Raw genomic sequence first — 22,408 nt, 5'->3', positions numbered from 1 at the left:
GTTAAAACAGCATTTGAGGTAACAATTTAATACGACACTTTCCAACAATTATATTTCGAGTGAACGAGAGAAATCCATCGCAGCAGATCCTAAATTAAGTTTGCGCTAAGTTAATTTGGAGGATTAAGCTTTTGTTATATCGGGGCCTTTCGAATCTCCATTCCAACTGACATTTCATCGCCATTTTATCGAAATTACTCGCGCCGCAGCTATCGAGCGAAAATTCTAGCGAATTTCTTTTCATTGCAAGTTCCGTTCTGCTATTTATTTATTTAAAGAAAAAAAATTTCACTGCAATTTCACGAGTCGCTCGGTGTGCGTTGCTTTTGAGCTTGCATTTTTCTCGGAGTTCGATAAAGTTAGCAGCGCGTTTCTAGGCGCCCGGTGTATACACTCCGTTTTCTTTGATCAGCGCGGCAATGAAAGAAAAGTGACCTTTCCCCCCCGCCCCCGCTCCCCCCTTCTTCCGTCCACCACTTGTCCGTTCTCATCATTCTATTTCAGCGGCTATCAAACCGGTGAGTGCTACAATTACGGGTGGAAGCGCCCGCCGAAGTTTGCTTTGCTTTCGAGTTTTAACGCTTCGGCACGAGATATATTAAAAGTTTCGCGTCACGCGAGCCCCGCCGTGGCGAATCATAATTCACGATAATTCTCGACATTTACACGAATGCAAGTAAATCCGTCTCTCTCTCTCTCTCTTTTTTTTTCCAAATTAAATACGTCGGCTTTGAAGAGCGCGGCCGAGAGCGGAAAGCTTTTAAAGAGCATTATGTTTTCAGCGCGATTACATCGATTACGGGATCGGCGCGATTAAGGCGCACGTTAAATGCGAAATACGTAGAATCGGCGGGGGCCATACAACGGAGGCAATCGCTATCATCGGTTAGCCGACTTATTTGATCACGCGAGAATATACGCCGTAATGCTTTATAAGCGGGGCGAAGCTACGTGTTTCGCTGACGAAACCGGTCTTTTCATCCCCCCGTCGGATTTAAAATGACCGACACGGCGCTGAGCACATAATCGCGATAATCCCGTCACGATTCCTCGGCGAAGCCCCGGGTATTGCGGAATCATACGTGCGGTCTCGCGTTTAAGCGGGACGTGAATAATTAATAGCGGCGGCGTTTTGACCCGCTTCCCTTTTTTTTGTTTTTTTTTTCGACGCGTGTACACGCCGCCGCCCGGCGCTCTTACACGTCAAGACGACACGTGGGAGAGTCGGCGATTTATCTCGCTCCTCCTTTTTTATCGCCTCATAAAAAGGGAAAATCTAACAGACGGCCCCTGTCGTGAATTTCTATCCAACTCTCTCGCTTTCTCTGCCGCCGTTAATCATCCCCCGTATCCTTCCCGCCGCACGATTTGCTTCCGCTCTTTTGCCGCATGTATTTCTAATGCCGGCAAAATACAATGTCGCATCTGTCACTTTCCCCGACGGTCAGGTGCATCGATATTAGCGCGACACGTGCGTGGATTATTTACGAGGGCATAAATGATTTCGCGAGGAGAAACACGCCCGAGAAAAGGGGCGACGCTATCACCGAACCGCCCGAGACCGCAACATTTTTCCGGGAGCTGGAAAAAATATTTCTCCTTACGTCTCACTCACGACGTGAATATTGTGCGCGGTAACGTTGTTACGCGAAAGATTTAATTACTTTGTACTTTTCACTGCATTTCACGATTATTTACATATTTGAACAAAAAGATGTCGTATCACCGTTGTTGCAAATAATGCAACGTGGTCGCGTCAAATTTTATCGCTCTCATAAAAAAGATACCTGCAGGATCGCGCGGTTTGAATTATTCCCCAGTCGGAAGGGACAGGCAGCGAATGTGGTGGAAAAGGCAATTTGTAAAAGTGACGCGGTAGAGATCAGGAGAGGGTGTCATAAACGCTGAGATAATGTCGGCGTTAAACATTTATAAATCATTCATTTTACAATAGTCGAGAATGCTTCATTCGCAGGTTGATACCAAATGAAAAATGGCATCAAATTGAATCACATTTTTTTTTAAGTAGTTTTCATTTCTCGCGCGCGTATAGGCGTACACTTCGGGATATTGTATGACGTAACACAATGACGGTCATAAATTTGGGAAAAACTTCTCCATGATATTATTCAACGTGTTCAATGGCCGTAGAAAAGATATATATCGCAGCCTAGGTATTTTTAATCAATTCCATTCGACATCGATCTCAATTTGTAAGGGGGGAGACAATGCTTTCATATCCTAGAAAAAAAATTTTTAATAATATATTACCGTAATTTTCTTATATATAAAACTCGCTTTATATCTGCATTATGTGTCTCTCGTATAATGTTATCCTTAGCTTCGTCACTCAGTTCAGATATCGATCTGTACCCGCGACAGCTTGCAACGTTAAAGTTACACTGCTGCAAAATGCGCTTACCAATACATTGAAGTACACCATTATGTTGCACTTTATAGTTACATGCAGCTCAGGAGATCAATAGAGATTTGCGAAAACTTTTCGACATGCAAACTCTATTTGCCACGTGTTTATTCGATTCTATCGATATAGAAAGAAGAAAATTGAAAGTTTAGGGCAATGTGTGACATGTTAAGTTGTGCAGAACAAATTTTATGAGCGAGTAGATAAAGTAGCTATAAATCAATCATAAGTAAAGATACGTGACGTGACTTTTCACAGCATATAAATTAAATCGTTTAAATTATATGTACATATTTACCTTAAGCTGTAGTAACGTAGACTATATTAATAATTTCCCATATATTTGCGATACATTATATGAATAAAACATATTGTTTGATAATATATAGACATATATTTGTTTACCAGATAGATTTCAATCTTCATTAATTCAGCAGAATGGCTGTCTTATTTGTATATTCATTGTTGCCATTAATATTTCATACATGTCCGAAAATGTAAATCTCTCTGCAAGTCAAACGTGATTTTTTAAATTCAATATTCACAGCGCCGTAAAACAATTACGCGTTATCGTGCCGTCAATTTTACAACAGCTGCGAAAGGGGGCTGGAGAGGAGAGCAGGAAAAGAGCGTCAGAGCCTTTAAGATCAAAGAACACGGCGCATAAATTTGTAATAAAGCGCATTAACGGTCGCGTTAATGGCGCACAATGCTACGGGCGCCGGCACGTACAAGGTACGACGGTAATTTGAAAATTGAGTGGCTAATTCAGAATCGAGCAGACGCTGAATGTCACACCTGTACACTCCGGATCTCCATTAAAATTTCATAAAGCTCGCCGGCTGCAAAGGCGAGGCCGCGACCGATACGCCAAGATTGTTTAGGGAAAAAAAAAACGAAGAACCGTCTCGCCTTTTTCCCCCCGTCTCGTTTGATCCCAGGCGCAACGACGCGACGAGTCGTTTTGAGTTCTGACAAAGTACGCCGCGGGAAAATTGCTGTCGTGCGACCGTATCCGTCCTGCGGTACTCGTGCGCGAAATTAGTTCAAAGCAATTTTCTCATTTGCGCAAGATTTCAGAAAACATTACATTATTATTAATATTATGTTAGTCAACGTATTCGAAAACCATTCAGCGGCATTTCCCGTCAAGGATATGTAGTAATTCACGATGAAATTGCTTTTAACAAGATTAATTTTTAACGAAGAAAGTAAAGCATTTATGACCGTCTGGTGCGGAATTCACGAGATAGTTTTGATGTTTCCGAAATTTCCTTGCCTGTTGATTAGTTCCTCGATCGCCAGCAAGACTGAAAACTTTCTCAACCGCAACCCCGAGTTAATTATCTCATAGCAATCTCGTCGCGACTTAGATGCTAGGTAGAATGGATTATTTTCAAAAGTTAACATAACATTATTAGATTTATAACTTCACATTGAATTATGCTGTGTAATATTATCGTTATTCGCATAATGCTACTGTTTCAAACCTTAACGTATGTATTATCTCCACGATTTTAACACAGTTAATTAATTTCTTGGTATATACATACATGCACATATGTGCGAAATGTGATATAATTTTGAAACAATATCAAGATAATATTAAAATATTGTAACGTTGAAAATGATTTTTTTATCAATTAGACTTTTACAGTACAGTCGCACGATTACCCTATGATAAATTTAATTGGATAATTTTTATGCATGCTAGCTTTTTATCTATGCAGCGTTGTCGTTTGCATTTTCGCTTGAACTTATTTCGTTTTTACAATATGTATTTTATACATTCCAACGAATACACGCCGACGAGCGTACGCAAAAATGTGATAGCAATTTTATATGGTCTACGTGGTAGCAATCACGTGCTGTTGATGCTCTTGCAACGTTCATTAACGTTTTTATCAGCGAATTCGTAACGCCACTATTTTTTCATTATAACGAACGCCCTGCCAATCATAAGCAATTGACATATCCGCGATAATTCGAACATGCGCCACGTCAAAACGTGAACCGTTGAAACTCCAGTCAATAAGATTAGCTTTTAAACTAGAAAAAAATAAATAATTTTTGTACGCTACGTCAAAATAATTTGGCTTGCAGTTGCAGTTTACAAAAGTAAACATGTAACGCATAGCTAAAATCTTTTTTTTTTTAATTTGAACATATGTTAAAAGCTTAATATGATCATGATGAAGAAAGATGGAATTGTCGCAACTACGCCGTGCACATTCTTCGTATTTTATTATAAATGAAGATTGATAGGTAATCTTGCGTTATCGAAAGATTTCAGATTATTCCTTCATATATTATATAACAAAATCTGAGTAATGCATAAAATATGCGGCACTCTAGGGTTAAGATTGTAGAAATGACGTTATTGAGTCGGGAGTCGTCTCGACGAAGAAGTGTTACACGTGGCAAAGAGAACAGAATGGATCTTAGCATAAAGTATATTGACGCCATTCTTCGTTTCATCGTAAAAAGGGTTTCGAGAAGGGATCATGCTACGCGAAATGCGATTTCTCCGCGCGCGCGCTTCTCCTATCCATTTTTCCTTTACTCAGCGCACAACACGGAAGATCGGAAAAGTAGAATGAGAGAGTGAGAGAATGTGTGTGTGTGTGTGTATGAAAGAGAGAGAGAAAGAGAGAGAGAGAGAGAGATTTCGCGCGAAAGGAAGGGGCGAGAGGTATCCTTGATCCGTGGCTTTTAACTTTCCGGAAATCACTTTCCTCCATTATTTCCCGTAGCTCCCGCTTCCCACGTTGCTGGCAACTCGCTCCAGACATGAAGCCGTATATACGTACCTACCGTACGGTGTTTGCCCGTGTACGTACGCAAACTCGCAAAGTTGGCCGCGTATTTATACGACGTTCACGTATAATACAAAACCACATATAATGTGACACGCGCAAGACACGCCTGCATGCCGGCAAATAACTGACGAGATGCTTCTCGCAGATTTCACGGTGTCTTTCTAAATTTTGTATGAATTTCCAGCACACATTTGCGAACGTGCAATACTTTACAAAAAATATAAAGTGATTAATGCACAAGTCTACTCTCGTAAAGTGTGTAAAAGTTTTTATACTCTTCCACAATGCACATGCATTTTGTATTTGTGGTGCGGACCTTTTTATAATTCTTTTTCACAATGCTGTAATCTTTACAATATTAACAATTTATATCTCAATGCTTGTGCCTTAGATTTTTTAACCCAATTTATTATTATCTTAAATCAAATTTTAATTATTTATGTATTAATTATTTTTGTTTTACTAATAAACTTTACAAAGGTAACGCAATAAATATGCAAATATTTTGATTTAAAATTTAATGCTGATAATTACACCGCAAAAAAAGTTTGCCTAAATAAAACAAGGCAGGCAATATGTTTTTTTTTGCAATTTGCTATTCTCAAGGCGATTTTCCAAATTCAGTTTCATTCTAACGCTTGGTAAAGCCGACGAAGTATGTGCGACTCCTGACCCGTTTCCCTTTTGACCTAAACAAGCTACTCGGCTCCTCGGTTCTTTGATCCGACAAGTTGGGCGAGATTCATTGAACAGTACCAGGATACTGCAAGATACCCATAGGCATGCCACGTATCCATCAAAGGGCGTATCAGGTTCATCAGAATTCTCTCGTAGAACGGTCCACTTATTTTCTGGCACGACACTCTTTTCGGACAGAAAGTTCGGCCACTGTCGAAATTTCTGCCACAGCGAAGAAATCAGTTCGATCAAAGGAGCAAGCAAAACTTTTTACTCTATACGTGTACATCGGACGTGCAGAAAAAGTTTCCTTCATCGATCATGTCGGTAGTATTACGTAACAATTGCGTGTGTGTGTTAAAATCATATGTATATGTAGCTTTGGTAAAAATAATACATTACATTGCATAAAAAATTAATTTTACATATATTATATAAACGTATAGTTTAACATGTTTTGCTATTATATTTTCGAGAAAAACTAAATCGCAAACAATAAACGAGACAGTTTTTCACACTTAAATTTGCAATGTTAAAAATTGGATTAAATGCAGTACCAGTCGAGATCGCTGGTTGGCTCCGAGCTGTATTTCCCTTTATGGCAGGATTGCATGCAAAAATTTACAATTGCCGCGAATTTAAACCGAACGCAAATGGTGCGGAAGGAAAAAAAAATGTGTGCACGTGGCAGACGCATGTACGTACGCGCGTATGTACCGATGCGCAATAAATTTGTTCACCATCCCCGCCTTACGGTCCAGCGCCTGCCGACCGCCGGGCCGACCGCAAAACGGAATCAAATATGACGCCCGGGCGGCATTATCGAAACACAATACGCGATTCAGTCGAGGATGAGGGGCCGCCAATTTGTAGCAAAATCCGCGCGCGCGGTATCGTCGCGTCCAATCACGGCGGTCCGTGCTGCGAATTTGGCGTTGTCGCGAAATTATATCGGTAGCTATAAAAATTAATATTCACATCCGAATACCCAATGCGATTGTATTTATTGCTTCCCCCGCAGCTGTTGTGCCCGGAATAAAAATCGTTATTGAATAAAAACCATTGTATTGTTTAAATAAGCATGCATTATTTTTCATAGGACGTGAGAATTATCGTTAAAAAATAAATATTAAAGTGATTGGCTTTGTATAATACAAATATTTCTTTGAAATGTTTTTTTTTTAATATAAAATAGAATGTTGTGGGCAGTAAAATAGTGAAGCAGAATAATACTGAAATAATATTAAATATGTTATATTTTCGGAAATGTATTGTTTCAAATTCTTTGTCGAAGTTGAACGCAGCGTTAAAATAGTTGCGACATATTTGCGATTTCTAACGCTCTCGAGCCGGGTAACAAGAAAATGATTTGTTAGCAATGTCGTAGCAGGCGAGAGGAAAACTCGCTCGACTTTTTTTGTTTTATTCTCGCGCTCTTGGCAAGAAACGATAATAATGTACACGGGAGACATATGCACGGACAGATTCTTTCAGCTTTTCGTTGTGAACGGGTCTAGTTTATGGCGGCATTTAAGAGTCAAGCCTGCATAAACGCACGGTCTCAGGTGGACTTCCGTAAGAACAGCCAATGAATTCCTCTGAGGAAATTGCACAAGGGCCGCGCAAAGCCTCGCGGACACCTTCTTCACCGCGTGTGCCGTGGCATAAAAATCGATTCTACTTCTCGGGAGTAACATTGGGTTTACAAAAATGTTACTAGAAGCCGTGAAGGGTCGATACGGGATGCAATAAATATCACGTCTTGTTTAAAAATCGCTGAACACATATAAATATCTTTTTTCGCGAACTAAGAAACAGCGTTCTTACAAAACATTTTCGTCTCTTTCCTTCTCGATATTTCCTTATAGCTACGGAAGGGACTAGAAGTTTTATCCCTTCAATTATAAGTTTCTTGTATGTGTCTTGTGTCCGAGTGTTGTGTGAAAATTATCTTTTTCTTGGCAAAAATAAAATACAAAGACGTTTTTGTTCATTTGTACTTTTCTTTCAGTGGTATATTATTTTGTGATTACACTAAGCTACATTTTAAGTAATTATCAAAATCTCATATTTAATAACAGATGATCGATTGCTAATATCTACAAGCACTCGGCTTCTTTTTTATCAAAATAAATATAATATGTATAATATTTGTAATGCGTGTATCCCATTCAATATCTGCAGTTGACATAATAAGTAAGAATAATTTAAAGACACTGGCATAAAATAATTTACGAGGAAGAACGGAGCGCTTTCGATAAGCGCGGTTAAGAGTAGCGATGTCACTTCGAAGGTCGGAAGAATCGCGGTTCTAGAACATCGCGTGCCATTCTAAGGGATTACCCGGCGGATTGGACCGGCTACCGGTTGCGACTGAATTTTATCCTGGCGAGACAAAATTCGAAGTTACGAAGGGCGAAAACGTCCCGCGGTATTTAAGCGCTTCACTGGTCTCGCAAAATCGATGGAGAGAAGAGCTGACACTCTTTCCCTTCCCATCCCACTTCTGGAATTGCGACATCGATTATCGGCTACCGATAGACATTAATGGAAAAATACAATTCACAGAAAATCCATGGATTTTATCGGCTGTGGCACGCGGGGTAATCTCGATATGCACGGTAATAGCATAATATTTAGATAAATTAAGATAACTTTGAAATTACACAAGTGCAATAAGGTTATCTTTGTTTCGTTGTCTCATCAGGATTTCTACACAATTTATAGTTTTGAAGTGTAAGTTTCTCCCTTCTTTTTCGTCTTTTTATTCTACAAATTGCAGTTCTAACTTGAAATTAGATTTAATGTTTAATTGTTGTAATTAAAATTACAGTTCCACAATTAAACGTGGTCTCTGTTATTCACTAATGTGAATTCCACCACTTAAAATAATTACATTGCCTCTCTTTATACACTGATAATATTGTATAAACTATGTTTTACTTACGCCGCTTTATTTATGACGCAATTATTTATACGGATGTTTGTTATGACACCGACAAATCATATCCTGCTACGGTGAGGATTTGGCGAACGAATTATTGCGCTGGAATTAGAAATATTACGTAAAGCATAACTCGCGAGCGCGAAGCAACGGGTATTCGTGTTACAAAATACTTCAACTCCCTGAAATTTGTTCTATCGCGAGGTACTCGAGTTAAGCTACTAAACAAAAGAATAAAGCGCTGATATGATTGATGGTGCATCTCGTCAGGGAATCAGCAGCTGCGGCTCGCGAGAGGCTTCGCTGAGTAATTCATCGCGTACACGTTTTACTTGCTCGACGAGCACGAGGTAAACGAGAGACCACGAAGTAAACGAGGGCGAATAGGAGAGAAGAGAAACGAGGCAGATGAGCGTCGATGGGAAAACACAAGAATGCTAATTGTTCGCTCGACCAATGCATTTTTTCTTTTTTATTAAAAAAAAAAAGAGGGAAAGAAAAAAATACTGTTTGCGCAAAACGCTAAAGAATTGCAGGGAACGCGCGTTGCTCGTGTCCCGGGCAGATCGACGTAAAAAAAATTAAAAAAAAAATTGAATCATCGCGCGTTGCAAAGTTGCCACCTCAATACGGCCATCGCATTCACGTTTCACACGCCGGTCAATTCATTTAGCGTGCAATCAACCTGCTCACCTCCTGAATAAGACTCGCTTATTCGTTCGTTAATTGGTTAAGTCGATTGATAAAACTGCGACAATGGAGAACTATAGAGCGTCAATGTGAATTAATATTTAGCGAGCAAAAAATAAAACTGACTTCATTTATGACTAATGTACGCAATAAGTTAATGCCATCCTTTCTCTATTCTCATAAAATTATATCGATCGTTAACTAATATAATTAGCGCTGATGTTCTTGGGAATTGGAAAAGCAAATTTCGAGTAATAGAAAAAATGAATGTTTACATGACGCAGAAGTTATTACGTAAAAAATACAACTTTTTCAATTTCACTTAAATGTAAAATGTTTCTTCTGATTCATTATGTAATTACAAAATAATAGAATTGATATTCTCGGGTACGCGATTCACTTAAGTTCGCTTTACACCGACTAATTGACGGACAATGGCTTCCCCGGTTTATCAACCTGTCCACCGAGTAATTTCGAGGCGTCGTAGTCACCGTTTCCGCTATGCCCTGAAATCTATCCGGGCAAAACGTACTTTTTGCTCGTTGGTCCACACCGGAGACAGCAACGAGACTTCTCTCGCAGAATCATTAATTCCGATGACGGTGGATTGGCGGAACGTAGGACGTGTCCCGACCGAGCTGTCGACCGTCCAAAAGGACGAAGCAAGATAGAGAAGGATTCGCTCCTCGCGAGGAAAGGGGACGGGGCTGTCATTGATAGTTGTGATTAATGTGCGATGCGTCGCCAAGATAACTTGATTATACGGGTGGACGCGGCTCCTCCCAGGCTCCATATCTCATGCTCTTTCGCCTTCTCCTCTCTCGCTACTTCGATGAACATTTTAATCTCTTTATCGCGCGTCTTCGTGCTCCTCGATTCGAATATAACCGCCGATCGTTTTCTTGAACTTGGTTAAGCAAGGTAAAAATGTCAGCGTTTTTAAAGAGTACTTAAAAGTATGAATCTTTCTCCCGTTAATATCCGACTTTGATGGTGATTATTTAATATAATATTTGAAGAAGAGCGCCTCGAACAATTTGAAATATATGCGAAAATTGATCGAACCTAAGCGCTTGATGATACAAATTCCTTCGTTTAAAATTTTAAAAGCTTTTTAAAATATTTTCAGTGTTTATCTCACACGTGATAATTCATGACAAATGTAGGTACATGTAATATAAAACGCGTTAAATTATAGCTATATGTATAAATGAAGTTTTATCACGAGAATTTATCTGTATTTTTCAAAAAATCTTGAAACGTGGTGAGCATAAAAGGTATGACTAATAAATTCAATTTCAATAATAACATTTTTTAATTACAAATAACGCGTTATATAATTGACCAGTTTTTGTACTCCGATGTATTAGAAATTATAAATAAGCGTAAATTTGTAGATTGGTCCGATCCTCGATGCCTGAAAGCTCCAAGTTAACTTCAGCAAACTTTAATGAGAGATCGATAACAATAGCGCTTTTCGACGGTATCCGGCAGGTAATTCACGTGCCACTGATGGAATCCGATAAAGTGTAAACTATCTGAAAGCATCGACGGCCGACTCGCAGCCCACGCAACTCGGCGGGATTCAGGCGAGCAATCTGTACGAACAATTTCAAGTTCTTGATCAATTCCGAGCGTAAATAAATTACACCAGCGAGTGGCGACTACTTCTACGATTCATCATGAATATCCAAATAGCCGTTAAACTACAGATTATCCCGGATTATAGCGGGTGTCCATTATCATCAGGTCTGTATTCAGGCCAAGCTGTAAACCTCCGATCAGACCGCCGCACGCCATCTGACAATGACGACTGTCCTATTTCCAGCAGCGAGTCGAGCCATGTGATGTCAACGTCCTGTGTGTGCAGCTCTTTGACATGATCTTCGTCTTCATGCGGTAATAACGAATATCAAGGTTTGCGCAGCTGCCATCGGCGACAGATAGGCGGCTGGTGTTTAACTTGCAAGTTACGTTATAGTATCGGCCGTTGTAATTTGAAGAGGCGAGTGGATGAAGGCTTTCGATCATTTCCATTACGTACGGCGGGCATTGGAGTCGAGCGTTATATATCGAGAGAATTAATGTAGAGGTACGGCCGTTCCGGCGAAGATCAATACGGAACCGAGAAGGTACTCAGAGCGCAATTAATTTGAAGGCTTTGTACCTAAGATGGAACTAACGTTCGCACCTATTATACAGTTAGTGCTTATTACATTAATGTCTGTAGATTCGCCAATAGACCGCGAGTTTTGGTGAAAAGCGTGACGTTCGAAAGGAAGACGAGCTATCAGCCCGTACGTCGATTTGCTCTTTGTTGTCGCTTACGTAAATTGCTGAGTCACTTCGACGTACAGACGTTACTCTGACAGAGACTGACAGCGGGGAACTTCCGAATTGGCGGACGAAGCGGGAAGTTTCGGGCGGCGGCGGCGGCGCGGCGCGGCTGTTTCCGGACTATATGCGAGAGACGTCGTCCGCCGACCAAAGTTGACCGTGGAATTTGAGTTTTATACTGGCTGTGTTATACCGGAATTCAAAGTTTCCGCCGCGTCTCTTATTTGATCCGCTTTGCTCTGCAAACGTCGTGAGAGACGGAACTGCTGCTTCAAAAGAACCGACAGTATACCGCGCCTATCGTTCGATACTTTCTCGTTCGTCGCGGGAGAGGAAAAATCAGAAAGTTATCCACAAATTTTATAAATAACTACAAACACTAGATATGGAACAAATAAAGAAGATAAAGACAATTAGTTTCTATTTAAAAATATATAATTTAAAAAATATATTAATTTAAAGTAGAGAAGTAATAAATCAATTTCTCGATTATAATTAAAAATATAAATCTTGAAAATTCTCTCTTCTGAGATAACTTTAAATTATTTAATTAAGTAGAGCTAATTATATTTAATTTTGAAATATCGATAGATTTTCAATGCACCGAGAAAGTATTAACTCAAATAGCGAAAGTCCAACGAGACAGAGAGGAAATCGGAAAATGTATGGGGTTAATGCGCGTAATAATAGGTGCTACATGAAGTGTGAAACAAATTAAATATTCCACAGTAAGGCATGCGACATTTTAAAATAATCCTATTATCGAGCATGCAAACACGCATTCCGCGGGAGCGTATGGTAAACTACGATCAATTCATTTTATATACAACGCGTCTCGACACGATTACGCGGTAATTACATATCTCGCGCGATAATTAGACGTCACGTGCGGCGTCGTCTAGACCGATAACGTTAATTGCCGAGTCTGTCCGCGGGATTTAAAGTCTCGACTGTTTCGCAGGATCGTTCGACACGATGATTACCGTACATCCATACGGTATAACAACCCGATTGCCGAGTCTAATAAAGCGATTTAATCGCTTCGCGAGCGAGAACGCAATGCTCGCAATACAGATACTTCCGCGGTTATCATCAGCGGTGTGAAATTTATCGTGACGCGATGATATGAGGTATTTCGAAAATAGCCGATAAAAACGCCTCTTCAAGAAGTGCAAAATTAATGCGCCACAAGCGAAGCTGTGATGACGCGCTAATTAAGTTCGCGCTAATTACTGCCATCCCCGGGAATCAACCCCTCTCCCCCTCCCTTCCCTCGTGCGTAATTATTTGAACGATTTTACTCCGTAAACGTACGGAGAAGAAAACAGTGGATGATACCGAAGATAAAAAATGGATCTGATAGAGAGATGATATGTCGTTAGGAGCGGAAGGAGCTTGAGGAAGGCAAAAGCGAAAAGATAATTAGAATGCGCTGGTAGTGCGCGGTAGCCGGAAACCATATTCCTAGCGATACTCGTTAAAACAACCGTTACGTGCTGATAGCGACTATTAGGGGAACTTTCGGCTGTACGATTCAATTACTTCGCGAGTTTTAATTGCATCCGTCTATCCGCGAGTCAAGCCGTCTCCGCTCGAAGTCGACGATATACCGAATATGGCGTAACTGCTATTGAAACGTGCAGAAAGAAGAAAAAAAAAATTCAGATCAGATTGCTAATCGTGCCGAGATAGAGCACGATCAAATTCGTCTCGAAAATAAGGAGACGTAATAATGAACAGTGAGAGGAGCAGTAATTATTAAGGGCGAAATTGACGTTCGTTAACAGTGACTGCCTATGTCGACGACGCCGCGTCTTTGTCTGCCATAATTAGGTCACTTAATTAAGCAATTTGCTACAGGGAACACTCGCTTTACGGGGAAAATATGCACAGTTGGTTGGCTTTGACCATTTCGCTTTAATTCGTTGAAAACGCGTCGCTTTTTTTCGCTGACAATCGCAAAACCCTTCGGTTTTTTTTTCCTCTTCTTTTTTGTTGTTTCATTTCATTGTTTTCTTTCATTTTCTCTCCCTCTTGATCCTTTCCCACTAGCTAAAACAGCTTTGAGCAATAGTCCCGTAATGACGGCAATTTATTATATCAAAGGTCACCGGGACAAGAACGAGAGGGTTTCCATTCTTCCGGCACGTTATTTTAAAGGGAAGAGGGAGCTTCCCATAATGGAGAGAAATTAGATCGTCTTCTCGAAACTCTCGAGAATGAGGTGAAACCGCCTCATTTGATATGGCGATACCTCATCTGGCTCGGGATAACTTTAAGTTACCGTTTCATAAATCGGTGAATCGAAGTGAGACCGGCTAGCCGCTGTGCGGCTGCTAGCGATCTGCCTGATGCTCGATGAGACGGTAAACTCGATGAGCACAAGGCCCGCGGCGAATCAGTCAAATCGGAAAGTAATTATAGATTTTAATTGAGATTATTAAGCGCGATACAATATACGCGCCATCCGCACTTATCCGCGAGCGAAACCTATAATTCAGCACGGTTGACTTGCGGCGTTTCGTACTCTGGTAATGTTACAGCGATTACATCTTCTATTTAGATGAATGCGATATCGAAACCTATCGAACGTATATCAGAAGTCAATATCTTTCTATGAACGTCTCCAGGTTGACTGGCCCATAATTTATAATTCTTTACAATTAATATTTAAATGTTGAAAAGTTTTAATTAATTATTTAGAAACATACACACATGATTTATTATATAATCATGTAATAATAGTAATTAAAAAATTGGGAAATAGATAAAAATTAGCAGAAATTGGCTACACTATCAAATTAATTTCACTTTATTCGCTTTCTTTTCACGTGGAAATGTTGATATAATTGTCTTTCATATGATAAATTAGTTGAGACAATTGAAAAGGGGTTTGATATTAGGAATCAAAATATATAAGACGATCGAAGATGCAGTCGCGTCGTAATGAGAATGGCAAATATATAATTAAATTAACGTCGTTACTGCATATACAATATTTGCTGTCGTTCTTACGACTCCGCTTCTACCGCTTCTGTCTGGCTCTATAAGCTGTCGTACTCCGTTTAATCGTTTTCTGAAACAATAACCATCGTCTTCCGCGTATCCTCTTCTACGTTTGCCTAGCAATTAAGCTCCGTTCTCTGCGCTCGTTTATATCTTCTCGCCGCATTTAGACAAGTTGACACAACGTCCGTTTACTTATAATCGATTTTCAACTATTATGTATTCAAGTGGAAAAATATGCGTAAAACGCCACTCAAGTAGAACAGTCAGAAAGTTGAAAAGACTATTTGATCAAAAGATCATTTCTCTTGTCATTCAACAAATATTGAGATAGATAGATAGATAGATAGATAGATAGATAGATAGTTAAAAGGAGAGCCAAAATTAATAATTAAAATATAAACAATAAATATCTATTAAGTTGATTTTGGAAAATCAGAAAATTTGCAGTTACATGCTAATATTAAATAGCCATTACGTAGTTTAATATTATATTATTAAAGTTATGTTGCAAGCTAATATACATTTAGCAAATTGTTGTTAATTTTAACTTTCGTTATTTATATTAAACATTAATAAAAATAATAAATAAATAACGGACTTAGCGACTTGTTAATTAATTAACTTCAAAATAATATAAGTAATAAAAATCTATAAATAATTTAAAAAGTAAGTAATAATATAAGAATAGTAATTGAAATCTATTTCTAAAATATGTATAGGATGTATTTTACGATTACATTTTCTAATACACTCGTAAATGATAACAGTTTGTATCTGACACTGATTTAGTTGGGATAGTCAATGTTAATGAAGCAAAATAAAAAATTAGCAACAAGAAGATATCTAAGGCACGACAGATCCTAACTATACTTGACAACCGCTCTTAACCACTGTGTGCGTGGATGGTCTAATTAGTTAGATCAACATGTAAATCTCAAGGATAAACGGAACCATCTCGAGGATGGCGCGCTGCGGCAGAGGTAGTTAATAAAACGGTCTTGCGAGTCTCCTCCCCTTTCCCGCCGAAATCTCACGTAACGATCGTCTGTTTTGCATTCGTGCGGGATTCCTTGGCGAAAGACCAAAAATCATGTTAGTCCCGTTTCATTAACCTCAAAGCGGAGGATACTTTTCGCGGAGTCAGCTACTTAGTCGTTTATTTTTTTTTTCAAGATACGTAGTGATTAATTAAGAAAACACGATAATTAATATTAAGATCATCTACAGGGTTATTCATCCGTTTTGAAAGTTTCTTATCCCGTCTGCCTGCCTCCTTGTAACCTATCCTCTCTAGCCGAGTTATTTTATTCCCGCTCCTTATTTCATTAAGTCGTCGGCGGCATCCGAGCGGGAAAACTTAATAACCAGACAGCGTCGGCGTTCGAACTTCGAGTTGATGCAATTAATATCTCCCCGCGTCCGTAAATGATATACCTTCGAATTTAATCCCTCTCTCGTTACGCTAAAATATATAATTGAATAAGCGACCTCAAAAGAAATTTTATCAAGTATGACATAGACGCTACGCCCTGCAATAGATAAAAGATAATAAACAAGACGTGTAACTCAAGACACACTGACACTTTTTAAAACATCCTCTTACAAGGGAAGTGCATCAAGTGTTAATCGCGAATGGATATGTGTTATATATCGTTCAAAAAATCTTGTCAAGTAGAATTTATGTGTGCAATATTACGTTGAATGGCGCTTTTAAAGGGCGCTATGCGTAATGTAATTTACATAACTATTTGAATTTCTATATAAGCTAATTGGAGTTTTTGCTTCAAAAATAGTATCAAATAAAAGGTGCGTCTACTAGTATAATTAGTTGCACAAGTTTTATTTAGAATATTTTATTTAATTCAAAATAAATTGCATTTTCTATTTAATTTAAAAGTACAAAAAGTCCAAAAACCCAAAAAGTTATTGGCAATAAAATACTTTAATATAATATAAATTACACTTTTTATTTTATCTTAAAAATAAAAATAAAGTAAAGAGAAAAAGAAAACCAAGAAACTATAATAATAATATTAGAGTTTTAAAAGAAAAAAATAAACAAAAAAGTCAAAAGTTATTACTAATAAAATACTTTAATATAACATAAATTGCATGTTTTATTTTACCTTATTGTTAATAACAAAAATAAAGAAAAAAAAGATGTTGCTGGCGGTCGAAACACAGTTTTGTCGGGGGGAAGGAAAACCAACCTAGCTCTACAACTTACATTGCGCATAGCGCTTTCTAAAGGCGCCATTCAAGCGAAATATTGCACACATAAATTCTACTTGACAAGACCTTTCGAATGATATATAACACATATCCATTCGTGATTAGCACTTTCCTTATTACCCTTAAACAAATATTGTAGATACAAGTACATAATATTATGTACACAATAAAAAAAAAATTCCGATAGCGATACCAAATATCTTCTTCAGAATCTTAACGAATGTTCGTCGAGTATTGTTTCACGCAAATACTAAGAAACGAACTCCCTACCATTTTAAGTTTGTAATTAACCTTCCTCTGCTACGATCGATTATTTCTCACCGAATCCACGTTGAAGTTCTGTAATTTCGCTGATGAGATTGGGAGATCGAATCGCCGCGGCGGAAAGGATCCGGAACAAAAAGGGGCTACGATTGCTTTATTTCACTGGTGCCTGTCGAAGATCATTATTTTATCGGCGGCGGCACGGATATCTCTGATTCCGTGAAAGCCGGGGGAGGGGAAGGGGGTGAAAGCCGTGCGGGGACGGCCGAAGGGCCGAGTGTCGGCGGAAGGGTTGGATTGCAGGTGTACGCTGCGGTGTGTGGTCAGCATTACTCGCCCCGAGCACTGTCAGCACCTCCCCTAATCGCCGTTTTTGTCGCCGCACCTACCATTTCTCTTCCGTTCTCTTACACAAGGCCGACTCTTCGCTACCTCGACACCAGTCTCTCGCTCTACGCCGCTCGATGTTTATGCTGGCGATGTTTATGCGCGCCACCGTCTCAGCCCTGCGTCTCCTCTCTTTCACCCCCCCCCCCGAGCTTTTATTTATTACCGTCGCCCACGCCCCGATCCCATTTGCCGACTCTTTTCCTGTCGACGTTTTTCCTTCCGGATGATTCGTTTGATTAAAAAAAGAAAAGAAAAAAAAAACTGATAAAATCTTGCCTCATCTGGTGAATAAAAAAATTGTAAACGCGTTTCTTTTTATAAGTATGAGGTTAATCTTCAATCGTCAACAAAAATTCTGCCTCTCCAATAAACGTGCTGCGTACTGCCGTATGATTGTAAATTCTAATTTCTTCCTACACTAATAATTATCGCGCAATATTAAATAAAGAGTGGCAGATATTGATTAAGAAAGTTAAATGGGAATAAAATTAAATTAAGAGAAGCCATAACTTCCCCTCCCCCCCCCCCGAAATGACCTGCGTAGTCATGAATAACTACCAAATTATAACTACGCAATTACATGATTATGTAAATTATTTATTTAACTCACGCGGATCTTTCGAAGAGGGGAACTCGAAGAGAGGGAAGGTGGACGGTGGAAGAACGAGCGTCTGGGGGACGTATAGCCAGCTGCGTCGATCTGCGTAATCCCAAGGGCCATCTTTCTCCCCTGCAAACGGGGAAACGGAAGCTTACCTGAAACAGAGAGGATGACGAAATATTAATGACGCTCGTAAAGGTTACTGGCGGCATCGTGTCGTGCCACTTGACCTTATAAATCTTCCGCTCCGCTCGAGGAACACAATACGAGAGTTAACGTTGACGCAACTTGCCACTTGAAATATTAAAGTGGAACGTCGCGGTGGCGTCGCCGCAATATTGTCGATTATTCCTATCGCAAATAATGCACGTATATTCGTGACATTTGATCGCTCCACGCGCACGCAGATGCACTTGTCGATAGAATCTTACATCAAGGTGGGAAAAGGCGGATAACCGGGAATAAACGTTATTTCAATAATTAATTAATTATTCAATAATTAATTAATTATTTCAATAATAATAAATTTAACGTAATTCATCTTTCTTTCTTCATGCACATTAAGAAATTATTTTTTTCCTCATACGATTTATTGCGATAGAAAAAGAAACATCGCTTCTCGTTTCCGAATCGCGTAATGCTGTTCAACTTAATTGCAGCAGAGCTTGACAACAACCTTGAGATCGCGTCTCTCGAGTACACTTCCCTGATAGCTCGAAACAATTTATGAAGTGTAATACTAGTTAAAGTAGCAATTAAACAATTATACGATTAAACAACTGACGAGTTCATCGCGATGCCTGTTCCGCCAACAAATTGTTGTACTCATTCGTTGGTATGTTGACATCGACCAATGATGTTGGTTTTGCGTGAAAAGCTTTACGCTTTAGTGATTTTCCGCTTCGTATATCAAAGGTATTTGCGCTGTGTAATTGGTACAGATAATTAACGTGAAATGCAATAAATAACGCGGATACGCATTCCATTGATACTCTGGAAATCAAAACCAAATACTGTATCGTCACTAGGTAATTTCAATGTTCATAATAGCGAAAACAGAAAATGACGGCTAACATAATGGTAACATAATCTAAACAGCTCAGCTACAATTAGTTAATTAATCGTTATTGATCAATGTATCATGTTTAAAACATTTCTTTTCAGATAATAAGATACATTTTGACATCAGATTACACGAGACAAATTAACAAGAGGATTAATAAAATGAATTAAAAATCTGCGGATATTACATTCCAGTGTAATTCAATACAAGATTCTGATAATAATTGTTGACTGTATTTGCAAACAACATCATTAGTAGATCATTAACATGCGATACGTCTAAATTGCGCGAACACGTCTCTTCGAAATCTCGTCAACACGAGAGAATTAGAACAGAAAGCGACGCTGGCAGCCCCGAGAGCTGCGATGCAAATCTTACGCGAAGAGCCAGCCAACTTCGAGAAATTGAAGCGACCCTCCGGCGATCGCTCCGCCGTATCGCCTACGAGAATTGCAAATTCGCGTTCGCGCGAGGAACGGCGGAAGGAATTCGTTGTGGGCTCGTCCTCGACGGCTGCTGGATATTTTGAAAGATCTCGGCTGAGGTCGACGTCTCGGAATAAAATTGCTCTCGCAAAGTGAATGTTCGCCAGTTTCTGGCGCCGGTCTTTGGGATAGATATATGCAATCGCGCAATTAGAAAAAGGTGTTCATCCGCTGTTCATAAAGAAATATTATTCTTAAAAAAAATACTTTTGCGTAAATTTTTCAACAGAACTTTAATTCGAGTGTAAAAATATTTGAATGCTAAAAATTGAAAAAAATTGCGCAAGCTAACGAACTTATTTAATTTGCTTTCCACGAGAAAGGCGACTTGACTTTAAATTCGTTAAAAAAAAATCTGCCATTAAATCCGGATCAGTTCGGTATGGGCGAGACATTCTGTAGATTCGCCAGTTAAGAGAAAGTACGATGTTACGGTGGGCAAACACGGAGAAGGGCCCGTCGGCACTCGTACCGATACTTTCCGCCTCGTTATTAACGCAGCACGCCTTTAGTTTTTCAGCACGGTGAAAAGCTCTCTCGGGTTTCCACTCTCGCCACCGTTTCGAGAGTCGACCGAGCGCCAGGCGTTTTCGACCCTCGAAAGGTAAGAACGGATGGGTAGCGACGATTGTGATAGTGGTGGTGCTGGTGGTGGTGGTGGTGGTAGTGGTGGTGTGCCGTCAACGGGGTTGCGGCTCGCGAGACCGTGGATCGGAGAGGGGCTGTAGTGCCGAGATCTACTTGAACCATTTTCACCTCAAGTCTCTACTTCGCTGCCAGGCAGAATGCCAGTTGCAGAAGAACGAGAAAATTCGAGAAATGCAAAAGCGTGCGGGAATGAGGCGTACAAGTGATGAAGATAGCGACTTCATAATTTCGAGTTTAGTTTCTAATTTATGATAACATTATTAATGTTGTGTGTGTGTATATATATACATATATATACATATATATATACATATACACATACACACACTCGAAATTCTAAAGTCGCTATCTTCATCACTTGTGCGTTTCATTCCCGCATGCTTTTCTTGACTTTTCTAACAATTAAAAAGATGTTTATGATATATATGTATATATAATAAATAAATATATATATATATTAGAGAGTCAAACATCTTTTTCTCAATTTCAAATAAAATTGAAATATTCGATATATTTTACTGAATATCGTAATTTATTAATTTTAATTATTTATTACTTATTACTGTTATTATTATGTTTAATATTTATTTCATATTAATTATTTATTTATTATACTTAATTATTGTTATTATTGTTATTATTATCATCATCATCATCATCATCATCATTATTATTCATTAATGACGGATTCTGAAACAAATATCCTTCTTAAATTTCCATCTGCTATTACGTCTGACTACATGCCGATCCTTTCTACTGAAATTGTTGAAAAAGGAAAAAGAGCCGGCCTTTAAGCCGGCAAGATCTGCGGACTCACTTGTGATTTTGCTGTTTCTATAAGTTTTTTCGTCATTCCAACAAAAGAAGTAAATCCTGAAAATCTACCAATATCCATATCATTTTGATTTCTGTATCGAAATAATCTCGTATTTCCATCGGGATGTACGACGCAAAATTGCGTCGTACATCAAAGAGTCCGAGATTCACGTTCCCAGTAATCCGGGGATCAAGGCGGGCCGAATGAAATTACACGAGCCCATAAATCTCCGCGCATAATGCGACGAAATAATAATGACAATGGAAACTTTCAACAATAAGGCGGCCCCGGAGGACAATCGTATTGAAAACAGTGGAGGCGGCCGCGCACAATGGACGGCCGTCTTACGTGCGATACCGGGTGGATAATTATTGGCCATGTTAATGGCGCACCCATGGCCGATGATCGGCCACTCGGCATGGTCAATAATTCCGCTACGTTGTTGTTTAGTCCTTTATTTCGTGGTTGAACGCGCGATGTCAAAGGGGACCACCGTTTATGCGCTCGCAAAACTTTCGGTGGCGGTCTGGTTTTTAACGAGGCGTTTGTAACGCTACCGAGAAGAAATATTGCAATTTTAATCAACCAGCGCACGTATAAATTAAATAAAAGCCCTCGGTCATTCATGGCGTTTATCGATAACCTATAAATTTTCTCATTAACAATGAAAACTTCCAAATTTATTTCATTCACGATCTAATACTTAGAATATTTCAAGGGAGATTGTTTTTATTTATAAATTTAAAAACACCAATTGTGTTATGGTTATAATAATTTTTTTGTCGCAGCAGATTTATAATAATCTATCATAAGTATTTGCCGTATTTAATTAAAAAAAAAAAGAACACCTCACGCCATGATAGATCCGCGCTGCGATGTGCGCACTCTGACTTCTTCTCTATGATTCAATTATTATTTACTTTCTCTTTGCTTGGTGCACATTGGAATAAGCGAAATTCAATGAACTATTATTCAAGACTCGCGCGCGCACAATGAAGGAATATCA

The 22,408-nt window shown here is 39.1% G+C and overlaps 1 protein-coding gene across 6 annotated transcripts in view; it reads right to left on the bottom strand.

The window, feature by feature from the left end:
• The window catches only part of LOC105838764 (fasciclin-3), a 329,393-nt gene that overhangs the window by 96,859 nt on the left and 210,126 nt on the right, over nucleotides 1-22,408 (bottom strand). The window lies entirely within an intron of this gene.

This window comes from Monomorium pharaonis, chromosome 9, assembly GCF_013373865.1.
Source record: "Monomorium pharaonis isolate MP-MQ-018 chromosome 9, ASM1337386v2, whole genome shotgun sequence".
Taxonomy (NCBI): Eukaryota; Metazoa; Arthropoda; class Insecta; order Hymenoptera; family Formicidae; genus Monomorium; species Monomorium pharaonis.
The sequence above is the reverse complement of the archived record's forward strand: the minus strand, read 5'-3'. Positions and strand labels throughout refer to the sequence as shown.